Source organism: Pinus tabuliformis, chromosome 6 (genome assembly GCF_031772625.1).
Source record: "Pinus tabuliformis cultivar Carrire ecotype Pingquan chromosome 6, CPIR1, whole genome shotgun sequence".
Lineage (NCBI taxonomy): Eukaryota > Viridiplantae > Streptophyta > Pinopsida > Pinales > Pinaceae > Pinus > Pinus tabuliformis.
Genome location: NC_142292.1, coordinates 166,732,084 through 166,748,545, shown reverse-complemented (window position 1 = coordinate 166,748,545; position 16,462 = coordinate 166,732,084). Strand labels below are relative to the sequence as shown.

The following is a 16,462-nucleotide window of genomic DNA, read 5'->3' as shown; positions in this document are numbered from 1 at the left end:
CTCCCTCGGTTGTCGACATCATTCTGTTTAGGAAGTCCTGCGTCTCCTTCGGCAATGTCTCAAACACTGAACTTGCTCTCAAAGCCTCTAAATTCATAAGGTCCATACCCAATTGATAGCGCAACAACTGAATTCTCAAAATGCCAAGGGTTGTTTGGTGGATAACCACCTGTGATTTATAGGCCTTTTTGAATTCAAATTCAATTATTCCCCCCTCATTCGGCTCATTAATGCGAGATTGGCGACAGATCGTCCCAAATCTAGTTTTGACTTTGTGTCTTAATTGCCCGCCGCCTACTCCTCGTTGCCTTAAATTGGACATCTTATCATGAACAGTGACACCAATGGTCACTTCCCAGCCTATTCAAGTGGCAGCATAGCCCCCTATGCGTAGGAGCGACCCCTGTGACATATTGATCCTACGCGCAACCTCCTTATCGCGCAGCTCCCATACAGACTTGTTTATAGTCCCGCGCTCTCTTTCAACTGCGTGGAGTGCTGGGACTCTATTTCTAATGGTTAGTTAGGTGGTCACACCACTTGTGCGAGACTTCAATCCACCTTCTAGCCTCGTCCGCGAGCACTCCTCAATTACCCTTGCGACAGTCAGTGCCACGTGTTCTTCCTTATGTGGTGCACTCCCGTGGTTACTTTGTCTGGTAAGGTGCAGTCGTAGCCATGGTAGCAAAGTCACAAATGCTCGACGACAATATTCTAATGCAGAAGTATGGCTGCCATTATCTAGTCATGTCATTCTTAGTTTATCAATGAGACATGCTTGCGTGATTTCATTTTCCAGTTTTGTGATCTCTGCGTCCACTAACATTCTTTTCTTCCTCAGTCGTACCAGCTCTTTGAGTTTGTGAAGCTTAAGGTTCCCTCACTGAATGGCTTCCTGTATCCACATCTGTTTGTCCTTGTGCGGCTACATAATTCCTTCGTCTTGGTCCTTGCGTACTATCCCAATTGTGGGAGCTATTGCGGGAGGATTCCTCTCCAAAACTATGGTCTCGACTCTGCTCTTTAGCTTCGGAATCCTTTCTGCAATCAGGTTTTTGCACATGGCCCTATAGGCCCATCGGACCGTTGGTACGCGTAGGTCCCAATTAGTTTGTCTTGCCTGGTGAACTCTGTTTAGGATTCTGCATACCTTCTTGAATGCTTCTACATGGAGCATTTGTGGTGCACGTCACCTTTCCTGCTGCTGCGTCCTGTTCCGATTTTCAATCCTTAGTTTCGGGTGTGTTTGTGTGGATTGCACAGCAGATAATTGTACCCATCGACATAGATGGGTGCACAAGCTGCTCCATCCTGGCTGCCCGACTCTCATTCAAAGTTGGGGGCTTCCAAACCATAGGCACATCATCCTTCTATATTCACGCCAGTCCTCAAAATTTCCTTGATGTGTACCCCACCATTGTGTGGGTGTTGCGCGCAATGGCCATTTCAATGCATCGAACCACTGTTGTTCTGGTACTACACTTTCAAATTTGCTCAAGAATTCATCCACCGTTGTTAATCCATCATATGTTGGCAGTTCCCTTGCCTCTATTTTCACACAACGCAGTGATCTAACCATCATGTTGCAGTTCAGCATTGTCACTTCATGCAACCGATTCTGCCATCGTTCTACTTCTTCGTCTAAATCCAAAGTGTAGGACCTTTCGCGCTCCCATGAGATTCTCCCATCTGCAATCAGATTCACCCAATCCTAGTCTTGCACATTTATCTTGTTAATACAATACATCTCATCGTCGTGTATTGGTTCAGTGTAGCGTGCTCCTTCGGCTAGGTCTAGTGGGACTACTATTTGTAATGACTTTTTCTCAAATATCATCTTTCGCTTCTTCAGGTTGATGACTCTGTTCATATCGGTGGCCCAGTCTATTCCTAACAACGCAGGATAGGGATTGCTGTCATCGACAATCTCTATCACTTCAAAATCCGTTTGTGTGCTCGTGCCTTCAATATCAACTGTTACCCCTTACAACCTTCCCATGGGAAAAATCTTATGTTGGTTCACCATTCGTAATTGAATAGGGGACCACTGTAACTCAGGCCTGCTCATGCATTCCCATGTTTTCTTTGGTAACACATTCGCGTCCGAACCCAGATCTAGGATTACCTGATCCATTTCATACTCACTAATCTGCACAGTCAATCTCATTTCCCTCCCTCTGCTCAATGCATGCTTTCCCAATTTCCAAACTACGTGTGGTTCTCCTAACCCCGCGCACCTGGTGATCAGCTCCTGTAGTACCTTAACTGCCTTTTTGTCGCGCAGTAGTTTCATTCATGTCTCCAAAAATGTAGTAAGCATTAAAGGATCCATTCCTGGCTCTGGTTGATCCTTACTACCTGAAGTGGAGGCCTCTGCGAAGATCTTCTTAGCTTCCATGAACGTCTCCTTTGTGCGTTCTAAGTCAAACTCAGGTTCCTTTGCTGGAGCCTTGAGAACCCATGTATCTTCCTTGGGCTGCTTCCCCTTATCCTCCCCCATGGTCACACCACTTATGAGCATCATGTTCACATTCGGGTCTTCTTCGCATGATTCAGACCTCATTATTTGTATATTCTAAGTCAGAGGAGGCTAGAATACCCTTTTTTTCGCACATCTGTGTGATCAACGTAGGGAAATCTACTGTTTCATGATCAAACTGAGCACAGTACGAACAGGATATCCTCATCGGGTTGGTACAATCATGGGCATAGTGCCCTATTCCTCCGAAATTGTAAGAAATTAACTGTCCATGGTCCCTTCCTGGCATAGAAAATTTTAGGGGCGAATGTTCGTCCTTTGGCGAAATTAAGCTGTTTTAAATTTTTAGTGGGCGAATATTTTGTATCATAGTACATTTTTACAAATCACCTCAAATATCCCACCTTATTTTAAGGGAGAGGGTAAAAAAGGTAAATTTAGCCCTTGAAATTAGGAATTACAACCTTCCATTCGCCCATTTTCAAGAATAGGTTTTATTTAAGTGAATCCTATGGGCCAAAGGCCCAAACACCATATTTAAAAGAGGTATGGTAAATTAATAAAAATATAAATAAATGAGAGGTATGGTAAATAAATAAAACATTTTTTATATTTACTCCATAAGTCACCTTATGTACATGCAAGGGTGCAAACAAATAAAAATATAAGTAAAGTGGAGGTATGGTAAATAAATAAAACGTCTTTTTATACTTACTCAAAAGGTATGGTAAATAAATAAAAATATAAATAAACTAGACTTATGATAAATAAATAAAACCTCCTTTTATATTTAGTCCATAACCCTCGTTCTATTTATGAAGGCTCAAGAAAGAGGTTTTATTTAAGTGAATCCTATGGGCCAAATACCATATTTGTAAAAGAGGTATGGTAAATTAATAAAAATAGAAATAAACGAGAGGTATGGTAAACAAATAAAACATTTTTGAATTCGCAGCGGGAATTGAAGGAATGGAGAGAGACTGTGGCATCTGCGAGGCGGGATTTCTTGTTTGCGTTCGTGGGTTCCGCGTGACGGGGTCTGGCAATCCGGCGTGCCGTTATTGAGCAATGCATGGAGCCTTCGAAATGCCTGATGGTGAATTGCACTAAGATGCAGTGTAGTGACAGGCCGGAGGCCCTGATGCAGGAATTGCTGAAGGCCAATTGCTGAAGGCCAATTTCTGCCTGCAACCACCCGGGAATTCCCTAACCCGGCGATCAACTTTCCATGGGTTGATAGCTGGGTGTATACCTGTATTTTTCAAAAGGGATTTTGCGTATGAGCAATACACATGGCATCTTCCTTCAGACCCAGAAACCTACTCTATTATTATTGCAGAGGAGAGATTGGTGAATTCCAGAAACACCCTCAAAATCGAGGACGTATTGAGTAGTTATTCTAAGGACAAAATCAAGAAAATGCAGGGAAAGATCATTAAGCTTATACCCAGTTTGCTTTACATGAATTATGCAGAAAAAGATGACGGTGAGATTTTTCCAAAGGATGCCTTCGATCTCAGCATTGAAGGTGTGCTTCGCAGAATCATGAGTAACCAGTTCTGGAATCAACTGTAAAATGTGTGAACTCCTTGTTTATTTATTTTATGGTCGCATCAAATTAGATTTCCAGAAAGAATTCGGGATTGAATTATTCAGTTATGATGATAGAATCCACATTTAGCAACAATAGTATTAAATTCAGGGGACTATCAAAATGTAAACTAATGGAAAAGTGTTGTATAAATGAGAATCCACTCAAAGCGGTTTGGAAAAATTTGTCTTTTAAATTGAATGTCCAATAAATCAAGTGTTATAGATCAAAACTGCATTGTGTAAATTGAGAATCCACTCAAAGCTGTTGGAGAATTTGCCTTCGTAAATTGAAAGTTTCAATTGAATATTTTTCATTCTATTTGGTGCACTGATTTTCATTGGTTCAGCGCATGTATATTTTGTTAGATAATTAAGGGTCAATAACACATAACTAATTTGTTTATAAATTGTAAATGCACGGGAGCTATATATACTCATAGTTAAATAACTGCAGTAGTGGACTTACACAACCCCATACATATGGCCATTAATAAACCTGTTATTTTCGGCCCAACCAAAATAACCTTAAATTTGCTTAACTGTAAATGTACTCAAATTAGTCAATCTAACAACTTTCTACAAATTTGTCAATTTAACAACTTTCTACAAAAGTGGAATGGCTTAATAATGATATCGATTGATCTCAGACTTTAAGGGGAAGTGGATGGCGGTCATTCAAAGTGGTTGGTACCCGAAAATTATTTTTAAAATGAATTTAAGAAAATTGCAAGATGAAACTATTCATCATAATCATGGGCGTGGGTGCAATTATAGATGACAGCAATAATCTCATCCCAAATTCTACGAAACATTAAAACTTAGAAAGATGATAATCTGTCACATATAATAAGATATTTATTATGGAAATCCAAACAGAAAAGTCACTTTTAAATGGTCTCTCAATCAGAAAGATGATAATCTGTCACATATCACAAGATATTTAATATGGAAATCCATATAGAAAAGTCACTTTTAAAAGGTCTCTCAATTATTTGGCAATCTTTGGTTTACAATACAACTAATGGGTTTTTATTGCCTCAGTTAAAATATTTTTCAAGAGGGAAAGTATCAAAGAAATAGGGAAAGTCGGGGGCAATAGGAAGGTTAATAGCCTTTGATTTTGGTTTTTGAGTATTTGTTTTTTTTATTCTTATTCTTATTTTTATTATTTTTTTGTTTTTCTTCTAAAAACAAATTATATTTGTATTATTTTTAATATATATATATATATATTTTTTTTAATTTCTTACTTATTTTTGTAAGTACTAATTCTTACTTCTATTTGTTTGTTTAAATCAATTTTGAATCACACCTCACCATTAACAGACTTTTTGCTATTCTAAAGTTTAGAGGAAACCAATTTGGATCAATGTGCCTATATTTGTTTCTTTGAAACATAACTTTAATACCGGCTTTTAGCTATAGCTCTGACTATTGCTAATGCCAATGATCCAACAATCAAATAACTTGTGAATGCAACAAATAAATAAACCAATGATCCAACACTTATGCAATCACCTAGAAACCAATGCATGGGTCAAATATTGTAGGAATGTACAAACAACTTGTGTATGGCTTGTAAAGTCACCTCATGGTTGTATATATTCTTGGTGATGCTTGCAAGGATTTTAGTTAGTTTAGGGGATGCATGTGGCCTCTTGGATAATCAAGAATAACTTTAAATTCATGTGATTGTGATGATATTACCCAAAGGAGAGGGGTATGCCCTAGGAAAAGATAAAAAATCAAATAAACTAATTTAGCAACCTGCTACATAAGTGTAATGGCTAAATAATGATAGCCATTAATCTTAGACTTCCACACAAATTGGAAGATGGCCATTTCAGAGATATTTGTATCCATACTTTGCTAATGGAAATGGGTTTTCGAGTGAATTTAAGAGAATAACAAGATGAAATTTTTCATCATAATCATGAGTGCAACCAAAAGAAACAATATAACATAAATGGTAACAATAATATCGTGACATAAATGATAGCAATAATCTCACCCATAACACTTTACATAACATTGAAATATAGAGAGATACCCAATTACACATTAACGCTATTTACCCTGGAAACCCAAATGGGAAAATCAACTTCAAATGGTGGTTGAATCTATTTCAATGATCTTTGGTTTACAATGTAGCTAATGGCTCTTTCTGCTTCCTTACCTCCTTGGCCAAACAACCCTTAAGAATGGAAGTACCAAAAGAAATAGCGAGAGAAGGGGTAATGGGAAGGCCTACAGGGCTAATAATCATTTTCCATTCCTTGATCTTTTCTTTCATAATATTATTTTTCTTTTTTCATTTGTCTCTTTTTTTATTTTTCGCTCTTTTTAGTCTAATTTATTTTGATATATGCATTTTTTTTAATATGCTATCTAATATTCATTAACTTCTTACTTAGACTTGCAAGTACTAAATCCTACAACCATCACTTGTCTAGATCCATGTTAGACCCATGTACATTGAATAATAAATCACCAATTTTCATCATAGACATCAAGATGAAAGGTAACTCATTCACCTTATTTTAGAAGCACAAATTATTCAATATAAGATGCCAACATATTTCTACACATGTTAATATACTATAATTCACTATCTAAGTCTTGTTTAACATATATTTTTTATACAAAATATAACATATTTACATTAGAAAATTATAAATTCAAAGGATCTATAGTTCAACTCAATTATCTTCCTAATGGTGCCAACATAATCCAGTTGCCCTTCTATTGTTTTTGTATCACTTGACCTTGGATAACTTATTTGATCAAATGCAATACACACTCAACAATCACATGTTTTTTTTCCATGATTTGCATTCTCCATTATAGAATGATGTAAGGAAACTATCCACGTTGGTTTGTAGTCTTCCATGTTGACCAAAAAACCATGTTGTGCATTTTCTTGATTAATTTCCAAATGCACATCTAGTTGGCCTTCAAAATTTCCCTTTTACAAGGTTTTTGTCATTTCCACAATGCACACCATCAATATTAAAAAGCACGTCAAGACCATGTTAACAACCCAAATCATGTAATGAAAGATGATCTAAGTTCATTCAATTATGTAAAAACCCCTTTTTTTAATCTTATGCCATTGCTCCTACAATTTATTGTGTTTTAAAACAAAGTTTCACCTATTTCCACAATCCAATAAAATGCATGTTAAGAGATTTAAAATACATGCCTAAGCTACATTACACATGGTTGGGTCTATAAGTTTGAACTATAAGTACTGTAGAATTCCTGCGGAAACTCCGATAGATCTAGAATTCTAGTTAAATTAAACACAAATAATTTGCTGATATTCAAGAGAGGAGAGAAAGAATTTTCTCCATAAAATCAATGTATTAAATTAATGAACAATAGTAATACATGAGAAACCAACCCTCTAATCCCAAAGGGAGATGGTTATATAGAAATTGTTGAATCTAGAAAACTAGTAAAAAACTAGAAAAGGCTAAGAAAAGCTAAAGGGAGGCATAAAATAGCAACAATGACTCAAGACAACCTATGCCAACTATCAACCATGAGGAAAGCATGAGGAGGGGCACAATTCCGAAGGAAGACAACTTTAAAACATGCTAAAATGGTACGAGGAACCAAATCCCTTGATTTAAGGGGGAATCTTCATGTGGTGTGCCAATCCTCAAATAACTCAAGTGGATGAGGTGTGAACATGCACTTAGATGTCTAAATGGTTTAGGAAAGTGGTTGGACCAATATTTCCTTAATATTAAGCCTTTAAAGGCAAAAAACAAGGGAAAGTTGGTCCACCGAGCTAGTTTACCAAAAACCAAGTGTGAACATGATTTTTAGTGCATGTGACTAAGTCAAGGATACTTAGGTTAAAAAATAAATGTAGATGTTAGGATTATATTCCAACACCCCCCCTTCATCCTAACTCGCTTATCTAAATTGAGTCCTGGGCAGGATGCCATGTTAGGTACTTAGGTACAATAAATAAAAGATCGTTATAAAATGAAGAAAGAGGGCAAACCTCATGGGAATACCCCCCACCCCCACCCCCCCCCCCCCCCCCCCCCCAACAAAAGAGGAAAAAAGGGCTAAGTGGCCAGAAGGGCCTACTCAGCTGTCTCCACCACTCCAAGCATAGCTCTTAGTTCTGAAAATTTCTTTTCAATGAAAGACTTGGTGAAGATGTCTATAACCTGCTGCTCAGTGGGGCAGTACTGCAGTGATATGACTCAGTCATGGATCAGCTCGCGGATGTAATGCATGTGAATCTCGATGTGCTTGGTCCTCTACCTATGAACTGGATCAATTGATATCTGAATGGACCCCTGATTTTCACAAAATATGATAGTCGGAAGTGGATATTGAATACCAAACTTGGAGAGAAGCCCCTGCAACCAAACAACCTGTGTAGCTGCATTCACTGCACCTCTATACTCTGCCTCAGCTGTAGATAAAGAAATCGAGGATTGCTTCTTGCTAGACCAACAAAAATGCCTTGAACCAAAGCTGAAAACATAACCAAAGGTGGAATTGCGGCTTGTACTATCGCCAGCCCAATCAGAATCTGTGTACCCAATCCATGAAAGTGGGCAATCTGCAGCATAAAAGATACCAAAATTGGAAGTACCTTTCACATATCTAAGGATTCTCTCTGCAGCTTTCCAGTGAAGCTCATGGGGCTCCTACATATATTTGGAACAAACTCCTACTACAAAAGATATATCAGGTCAGGTGCGAGTAAGATACAACAAAATCCCAACCAACTGTCGATACAGTGTACTGTCCACCAAAGGTGTAGTACCCGCATCCTCAAATTTGATCCCTGAAAGAAGGGAGATGCTGATGGGTTGCATTCTTTCATATGAAAGCGGACAAGTAGATCTGATGCATACTTAGACTGTGCCATCGTGATCCTTGAAGTAGACTGAGAAAATTCAAGACCAAGAAAGTAGTGCAACATTCCCAAATATGTCATGGAAAATCAATCGTGCAATGTTGATTTTGCCGAATCAATAGCTGAGGTAAGGTTCCCTGTCATCAGTAAATCATCTACATAAAGTACATTCAATAGAAGGGAATCATCATGTTGCAACAAATAAACATTCAGATCATATTTGCATCAAATGAATCCAATGGAAAGTAGGAAAGAATCCATCTTTGCATACTAGGCTCTAGGAGCTTGTTTTAGGCCATACAAAGATTTCTTTTATCTGCAAATGAGGGAAGGGTTTTGAATGTATCCATGTGGCTGCTCCATATATATCTCCTCCTTGAGATATCCATGAAGAAATTCACTCTTCACATCCATGTGATGAACTTCCCATCTGCAAGAAGTAGCAATGGCTAAAACTAGTCGAATGGAGTCCATTTTTGCAACAGGTGCAAATGTCTCTGTGTAGTCTATGCCATGTACTTGTGAGTATCCTTTTGCAACAAGTCGAGCTTTGTACTTGCTAATATCACCATCTGCAACAATCTTTGTTCGATAGATCCATCGGCATCGAACAAGATTTCTTCCTTTCGGAAGTGGAACCAAGTCCCATGTGTTGTTTTCCATGAGAGCAGAGTACTCTTCATCCATGGCAGCCTCCCAAAGCGGGTTTCCAGTAGCCTTAGAGTGTGACTGTGGATCTGAACCAAGTGTCATATAGAAATTTATGGGAAGCAATGGTTCGGTGGCAGCCAGGGCTTGAGGAGCCCCAAAAAACTGTGATCTAGTCCTTCTCACATCCACAGGATCACTGACTAGTTCACCTACATCTTGCAGGGTTTTCTCTACCCAAGTTGGCAGCTAAGTTGGAGCAGCCATGATCTACTCCTCATCCTCTGAATCAAACCCAAGAGGCTTCTCTGATGGCTACTATGAATTTCTCGAAGAAGTTTCGGGTTCCTCCTCATCAGTGGCAACAAGCGGTTCCTCGACAGGGTCTACTGAAAAATCATGCAGTGATTCTTCTTCAAACTTCACACTTCGAGCTACAAGGAGCCTTTCAATGTGATCGTCCAGAAATCTATATCCTTTGACTCTGTCAATATATCCAACAAAGATACATTCAACCCTTTGAGGCTCCAAAGCCTTCCTTTTATCTGTCGGAATGTGAGCCCATGCTCGTGAACCAAAAAATGCGAAAGTGCAACACTTCTGGTTTCTTACCGATCCAACATTCAAATGGAGTGCTGTCTTTGAGTGCTTTGTGAGGATGTGGTTCTGAATGTATGCTGCACAATTAATAGCTTCAGCCCATAGCTTAGGAGCTAATGAGTTGGACTGTAGCATACAATTGGCCATCTCTTTTAATGATGGGTTTTTCCTCTTCGTGACACCATTCTACTGCGATGTATATGGCACTGTGTGTTGTAGCTGTATACTTGCATCAATACAAAGTTGTTGCACATCTTTGTTGACATACTTCCCCCCATTATCAGTACAGAATATCTTAATCTTACACCCAAACTCATTCTCAGCAAGTGCTTTAACTTCTATAAGGCATTCAAATACTTCCGATTTAAATTTCAGAAAAAATACCCAAGTAAAGTGAGAGAAATCATCTATGAGGGTGAGTACATATTTAGCCTTACTGATTGAAGGCTGCGGGAATGGGCCCATGATGTCATTGTGAATCAGCCCAAGAGGTGAAGAAGCTCTCTGTGCCTTCCCTTTGTCAAAATTTTTCTCCGGATGCTTGCCAAGAATGCATCCTTGACATACACCGCTTGTGAATTTAATAGCGGGCAATCCTTCTACCATGTTTTCCTTGCTGAGTTGATGCAAGTACTTATAGTTTATATGGCCAAATATTTCATGCCATAACCTGTTGATATCATTAGATTGTGACAGAAATATAGTGCTAATAGATTTAGGAACAAAGTGGGAGAAGAAATACAAACGAGAACCATGATCTGCAATTCCATGTGCAAGCTATGAGCCCTGGAAATGTCGGTAATAACTGTAGAGTCCGGAGTGAACTCCACCTTCCTTCTAGAGCCAGAATGAGTGATCTTATATATCGAGAGAAGATTTGCGGACAGCAAGGGAACATGAAGCACATTTTTGAAGTAGCCCCCTTCAAGGTCTACAATTCCTTCTTCACACACCTTTGCGAGTGTGACATCTCCCAAGTAAATTGGGGATTTGGTGCTTTCTTCGATGGAGGAAAATTCATCTTTTGATGTAGCCATATGGTTCGATGCACCTGAATCAAGGATCCAAGTTGATGGAGTGGATGTGATAGCCATTAAAGCATGACCATCTCGTGCTCTCCCTCTCCCATCTCCCATTCTGTTATCATCCTTCTTCTTTGCATTCTCGGGCACAGTGAGATTGTGCTGCTGCAATTGCTTAGCCATCTCATCGATTGTTTTCCTCATGCAATTTTCTTCAGGATGAAAACCTTTGGAACAGTAGCTGCAAAGTGTTCTTTCCTTCTTCTTCTTACCCTTAGGCAAAGAAGAGCTCTCTGAAGATTGTATGGGTCTCTCCTTCTTCGATTCATTAAATTTACCCTTCCCTTTTTGCTTGTCTCTTCCACTACTCTTTGGAGCATCAGTAGCTGCAAGTGCTTGGTTCTTTGAACGCTTGATGGCACCCATTTGGACTAACTTAGCTTACTCTTGAGTCAATGCTGCAATGAAGTCATTCAATGGAGGCATTTTCTATTTTTCCTAAGTTAATTTAGATGCTTGAAAAGATGATACAAATATGGAATATTCAGGGCCTAATTTCGAGAGAATCGAAAGGATGAGTTGATCTTCCTCTTTCTTGACTCCACATGCATCAAGTTAAACAAGGAGGGATTTAAACTTGGTGAAGTATTCTTGCAGGTTGCTTAAATGATTTGGAATGAGGGATATGAGTTCATTCTCCAGTTGATGCACTCTCATTTCATCCTGCTTGCCAAATAGTCCTTCCAATGTGGTCCAGACCGCATCGGGAGTAGTGGCTCCACTAACATGAAAGAGGAGTTCTATGGAAATTGATAAGCATATCAGCCCAATTTCTTCATCTAATTTATTGAAATACTTGATCTTCTTCGCTGCAAAAGTCGGTTCAATTTTCGTTCCCATTGTTACCCTGTAAAGCCCTTTGCTACTTGCTATGCCTCCTGATGATCTAGACCTACAAATAAAACTATGTACAATCCACTAGATTCGAACTAGCTCTGATACCATGTAGAATTCTTGTAGAAACTCCGATAGATCTAGAATTCTAGTTAAATTAAACACAAATAATTTGATGATATTCAAGAGAGGAGAGAAAGAATTTGCTCCATAAAATCAATGTATTAAATTAATGAACAATAGTAATACATGAGCAACCAACCCCCTAATTCCAAAGGGAGGTGGTTATATAGAAATTTCCGAATCTAGAAAACTAGGAAAAAACTAGTAAAAAACATGAGGAGGGGCACATTTCCCAAGGAAGGCAACTTTAAAACATGCTAAAATGGTTCGGGGGACCAAATCCCTTGATTTAAGGGGGAACCTTCATGTCGGGTGCCAATCCTCAAATAACTCAAGTGGATGAGGTGTGGTTAGGTGTGAACATGAAATTAGATGTCTAAATGGTTTAGGAAAGTGGTTGGACCAATATTTCCATAATATTGAGTCTTTAAAGGCAAAAAACAAGGGAAAGTTGGTCCACCGAACTAGTTTACCGAAAACCAAGTGTGAACATGATTTTTAGTGCATGTGGCTAAGTCAAGGATACTTAGGCTAAAAAATAAATGTAGATGTTAGGATGATATTCCAACAAGTACTTATAAGTCCTCGACACCTATCTATGAATTCAAATGCCTATAAGACAACTTGCTTAGCGAGAGATTCTCTTGCATCAATTCCTTTTGATATATTTTCTTTACTTCCCTAGTTCCCCCTAGTCTACCCAAGTATAAATGATAAAACACTTGGATTGCAAGTAGAAAGGAGACGGGACTTATCACCTTCACTCACCCTAATTTGATGCCTCAATGGTTTTGTATTCTAATAGAATAAGGGCGTAACATGTAGATATTTATTTGAATAATCATAGGGTGATTGTTAAGGGAATCATGGGTACCAATAGACTAGTGATTATCTCAATAGAAAGGCTAGAAATCACATGGAGATCATCCCATAGGAGGATGGAGACAAATAAGAAGGTGGAATGAAGGATGTGGAAAAAATGAGGAAGAAGAAGGAAGGTGGTAGTAGGAGGGAAGAAAAGTGGTGTTGGGGAGAAGAAAGATGGTGGAGAGAATTAGATAAAAATAAGGCAATGAAGGGCAGTGATGAATCGAAAGGTGATGTTGAGGACAAGAAGGATTTAAGTAATAAAAATGAATCTACTACTCTTAGATCTAGCATTGAGAATTCTCATCCATTTTATCTAGGATTGGAAATATTCGTCCATTTAATTCTTTTCCTTTTGTGGAGTATTCAACTATCTTTGTTGGGTAGTGAACGTCCCACGTAACAATTTTGGGTCTGATAGCCTAGAAAGTAGGATAAAAATATTGTAAACCTCCGAAATATGCGGAGTGCGAAAGATAAAAGATCGAGTCAAAGGGTTGTACGCCCAAGAAATAATATAGAATAATAGGAAGTAAGTCGGTCTATGGACCATAGGAAGGTATAAATAGAGCACAACTCTATGAGGGAAAAGGTAGCTCTTTTGGGTATGATCTTGGATCTGTAATGTAATGGGTTTTTGAGGAGCACAAACTATAAGCATCTGTAAGTCTGAGTCAAGGGTGTGGGTAGTGGATAGAGGCTCTGCAGCTGTGTGCACAGAGGCCTGGAAGAGTCTGCAGTTGTGTGTGCGGATCCCTGCATTTGAGTGCGCAGGGTAGATCTGTATGCATTGGGGAAGAAAGTAAATAAAGATAAGTTGCTTTGATAATTCTGTGCTAATTCGAAGTATTGTAGATCTAGATTTTTGTATGGTTGATATCATTGTTTGATCTATGCGCATATGCTTACATTTTGAATACATGTGAATTTTTGGTTAATCTAAGTATGTGAACTAAGTAAAACTAATAAATGTTTGCTTAAAGACCTTTCTAAGTAATACTCATCAAATAGATTAGATCTGGGAAAAGCACGCTAATAACTAGTAAAGATTATTCCAGGTTGGGATCTGTGCGAAAAAGGCCAGTGCGACACTGCGGAACTATGCGCTAACCCTCCAGATCACATCTAGACATCCCAAGTTTTCCACACCCTTAGGTTGTCTAGATGTGATCTGGAGGGTTCGTGCATAGTTCTGCAGCAACGCGCTGGCCTATTTCACGCAGATCTCAACACGGAATAATCTTTACTAGTTATTAGCGCGCTTTTCCCAGACCTAATTTATTTGATGAGTATTACTTAGAAAGGTCTTTAAGCAAACATTTATCAGTTTTACTTAGTTCGCATACTTAGTTTAACCATAGATTCACATGTATTCAAAATGTAAGCATATGCACATATATCAAACAATTATATCTGTTAGGTTGTGTTATATTCTTTCCACGATTAGCCCACGTAGTTAACCAGGGGTTAGATGGGGGGAGGTCACAGGGGATTTGAGGTGTACCCGTAACCCCACTTTATGGGGTCTGGGGCAGCACCCAGGAAAATTTTGGTTTTGGACCCTATGTTAGGTTGGGTGGACCCACCTATGGTTTTGTGCATGATTTTTGCACATGTTTTTTGGACGCAATGGTTTTCGGTCCATGGTTTTGGACGCAATGGTTTTCGGTCCATGGTATTGGATGCTTCGACACTTATAAATATGTATTGTAACATTGAAAGGAACATAATGAAAAATCAAGCTGGTAGTCCCGGTTTTGGGATCCAGGGGAAAATCTCTATGTATATGTGTTTTATGTGTTATGCTCTCGCATTGTTTATTTTATGTGTTTTGGAATTCATATGTAGGTAATTTCTGTACGGGGTTAAAACCTACATTTGGTATCAGAGTTGTTTTGGCTTCAAGGGGATGCCTTTATTGCTGAGGGGTTTCGCTCGGGCCTGTGGTAGACCTTGTCCAGTGGGAGATTTGCAAGATTGATTCTAGTGGTAAAAGAAGATGGCGAGCAGTGGAAAGATAGAGATCGAGAAATTTAATGGTCAGAGTTTTGAGTTGTGGAAACTCAAGATGGAGGATCTGTTGGTGGAGAAAGATAAGTGGATTGTGGTAGATCTGGGTACTAAACCAATGGGAGTGTCCGATGAAGAATGGAAGAAGTTGGATCAGAAGGGAAAAAGCACAATACGATTGTGTGTCTCAAATTTAGTATTGCTGAATGTATCAGGGGAAGCTACAGCGAAGGCTTTGTGGGACAAGTTAGGGACTTTGTACCAATCTAAGTCTCTGGTGAATAAACTGTTCTTGCAGAAAAAGCTATATAACCTGAGGATGAAAGATGGAGACTTGGTGATAGAGCATCTGAACGCATTTAATACTGTGGTAAGTTAGTTAGCATATGTTGATATTAAAATTTCAGATGAAAATAAGTGCATCAGTTTGTTGTGTTCTCTACTAGATTCGTGGGATAGTCTGGTTATTGCAATAGGTAGCAATGCAACTGCCTTGCAGTTTTATGAAATAGTCTCAACCTTACTGAGGGAGGAGACGAGACGGAAAAATATGGAGAGCCAGAATGGTGATGCCTTGTCTGTACAAGGATGGTCCCAGAATAGAAGCAAAAATAAGTCATCGAGAGGGAGATCTAAATCTAGAGGGAGATCTAAATCTCCAGGAAAACCTATAAAGGTGGTGTGCTAGAAATGCAGAAATGAAGGGCACTTCAAAAGGGACTGTAAATCTAAAGCTCTTGATAAAGGAAAGGGATCTAATGATTCTCCTTCTGTAGAGGAAAAAACCACCTCAGATGAAGGTGGGGATGTGTACTTGGATTCTTCAAGTACACATGTAGATCATGAGGCATGGTTGATTGACTTAGGTGCATCCTTTCACTTCATTCCCCATAGAGAGTGGTTCTGTGAGTATGAGAAATATGATGGTGGTGATGTTTTCTTGGGGGATGACAGGAAGGCTAGAATCATTGGTCATGGAAAAGTAAAGTTGAAGCTGCAAGGTGGAAGGGTTAGAAAACTTTCGGGTGTCCTGCATATTCCTACATTGGCCAGAAATCTAATTTCTATAAGCAAGTTGGATGATGTAGGTGTAAAAACAGTGTTTGAGAAGGATACCTGCAAAATGGTTCGGGGAGCATTGGTATTGATGCGGGGAGTTCGGATCGGAACTCTGTACAAGCTACAAGGTAGCACTGTTATTGATGGGTGCAACATTTATGTGGTTCCTGAAAATGGAGCAGAAAATATAGTGGTCTCTAGAGAGAAGACTATGTTGTGGCATCAAAGGCTTGGACATATTGGAGAGAAGGGCCTTTGAATACTTCATGGTAAAGGTAT

The 16,462-nt window shown here is 39.0% G+C and overlaps 1 pseudogene; it reads left to right on the top strand.

Annotated features, from left to right (window-relative positions):
- Positions 1–3,572: 3,572 nt before the first annotated feature.
- Positions 3,573–4,054, top strand: LOC149257903 (xyloglucan galactosyltransferase XLT2 pseudogene; annotated as a pseudogene).
- The last annotated feature ends 12,408 nt before the right edge of the window (positions 4,055–16,462 follow it).